Below are 2815 nucleotides of genomic sequence, written 5' to 3' on the forward strand. Positions count from 1 at the left end.
GGTACCCACAAATTATTATGGTTAAGTATTATTACGTATTTATAGGTATATTAATAATTCTTGAAATCTGATGGCCATATTGCTATAAATGCATAAGTTCTTTTAATTTCAAACAGCATTGTACATTGATATTATATTATACTGTTACTGAAATAAGTTCAATTTTAAAAGTTTGAATAATTCACAATGGAACAAATTTTTTACCACAAAATATTGTAGCCCCCTAAACACTGGCGCACCGGGCTGCAGTTGTAGCCAGTGCACTCTAAATGCGAACCGCATTAAATATTAAAACCACAAGTGATACACAGTTTAAGGTAGTTAGGTACTTATATGGCTTTAGTTACATTTTTTTCTTACGATGAAGGAACTATAGATAGTTACTTAACAAATTATTTAACATTGAACAAAAACTACTCTAACATCACATGTACATAATTATAGTAACTACGCCGTATCAACACGTTAGTATAAATACGATACAGTAATAATATATAAAGAATTATTGACAAAGATGTCATGATAATTTATGTATAATTTATCTTTGATCAGAAACTTCAAATACATTTTTAAACAAAAAGGAAAACATTTTCTGAACTGATTCATAAAAAAAATTTTTTTTTTACTATCTACATATCTATTGAGATTAATGATTATAATACCATTTACTTAGTTTGTATGCGTTTTTATTTTATACCATAGTTTTAATAATAATAATTATTATTACGTATTGTTACCACATGTTTTTTAAACCTGTACAGACTAGTTTTTAGGTTTTTTAAAAGAATTTCCATATTCAAAAACACCAAATTACTTATTAAAATGCCACCACATGAATATAATATCTACTAACAATTTGACTTATACAATTAATCAATTAAGAAATTATGAAATCACAACAATATAATGTATTGCACAGAAAGAAACTGTATGATAATTAATTACTAAACGATTTTATGTTTCTGTCCTTCGTTCAGCCTCAGACACTGGAAGCGAACAGTCATATGGAAAATAATCACCAGAAAATTGAATTGCAGACCACCAAAACTGGAGTTTCCGACGACAGCGGTTACCAGCTGAAATCAATTGGTTCTATAATATCTGTTGGACCGATCTTTTTTCTTGTTTTAATTCAAATATTTGAAAACATAAATGTATAGTAATAGGTACAAATTGTATTTACCTACTCGAACATTATGTGGGTACCGTATATTCGACTGCGTGAATTATATACTTATAAACAATGTATTATTATTTATTCATATGATTAGAGACTGGAATCTAATACATTTATTAAAATGGTGTAAAATATGATGCAAATATGCATTTACAACATTTAACATTTCAAAGACAAAATATGCAACAATATATTAAATAAAACTTTTAAAATATTATGTAGTGTAAGTATGTATTAAAAACATAATCCAGAATCCAGAATTTTTTTCGGTAAGTGGATTCAAATTAATTGTTGATGAATTTTAAATGAAAATAATTTATTAATGAAAATGTTGTTATTATAATTATACATTTTTGGGGTGCACTCCTCCACACACACCTGTATAATCCACTGATTATTATTATTATACATTCATAATGTTATGCCCGATAGTTGATATTAGAAGTATTATATTATATATTAAATTGAATTTATCACAATCTCCAGGTTTCTATTATCATGCTGAAGTATAGGGGCAGTATGTGGGGGGATTTTCATTTCTATCGACACATATTTATGTTGAATACATCGTTTGCGGATGAGTTTAATTCAGTCTTGTTAAGTATTCGTATAATAATAACTTCTCAATTAGTTTTTGAAGTGTGTATTTAAAATATTTTTTCTTTGTATTTTATTCCCAAATACTAAATACTTTTTTATTTTTGCCATTCGAGAACCAATGGCACAATATTTGTGCTTCTTATTTTACTATTTTAAACATTTCTCTTAAGGGGCCTCGCTATGGCATCGATTTAAGGAGAATCATTTAGGCAATTTCTAATCTCGTCGTCGTCACCCGAGATCTATGTTTAATCGTAAATGAATATTAGTGCGTGTGTGTCGTCCATGCGGGTCAATTATTGTAGCGGTACAGAGTGTTCTCGCATGCGCTCGCAAGCATATGATAAGTAATATTGTGCACATGAAAAAATGTTTATTTTTCATTCCAACATACGATTCTAATTCTAACAATACGTCGCAACGACTACTTCGATTTGCATTCTGACAAAATATTAATTTTTTCCACAACATGTACGAGGGATCGATCGAGGCCCATTTTTAAAATTGTATGTAGTTAATTAAATATTTAAGTTGGAAATTCTGAATTTTTTTGAATTTTTTACAATATTTATTGCAATTCAAATTACAAAAATTTAAAATTTAGCTCGATCGTTCCCTTGTATATATTACGGACAATCCGAATATTTTTATAGAATGAAAATCGTGATAATTGTCGACACGTGCCGTTGGAATTAGAAACAGTCGTTTTTGACAAAAAAAAGACGTGGTGGTGAGGTACCTTAAGGTGCCTACTCGTGTGTCTTTAATAAGGGGCAATATTTAGGCAATATGCAATTTTGTTACTGCAGTCCATGACGATTGTGTTTGTTGTCAATGGTGATTAGAGTGACTGTGATTGTATGCGAGTACCGGGCTATCTACGCACGCACTGCATGTGAGCTGCATGTGAGCACATGCAACGTACCGCTGACCAAAAATAAAATTCATGATTTTTTAGTAACGATGGCCCTTCGGTTAACGTATTCGTTCTCTTTCATTCCTGCCACCTACGCATAGGCGCACATAGGGGGGGTGCTT

Source organism: Acyrthosiphon pisum, chromosome A2 (assembly GCF_005508785.2).
Source record: "Acyrthosiphon pisum isolate AL4f chromosome A2, pea_aphid_22Mar2018_4r6ur, whole genome shotgun sequence".
Classification (NCBI taxonomy): domain Eukaryota; kingdom Metazoa; phylum Arthropoda; class Insecta; order Hemiptera; family Aphididae; genus Acyrthosiphon; species Acyrthosiphon pisum.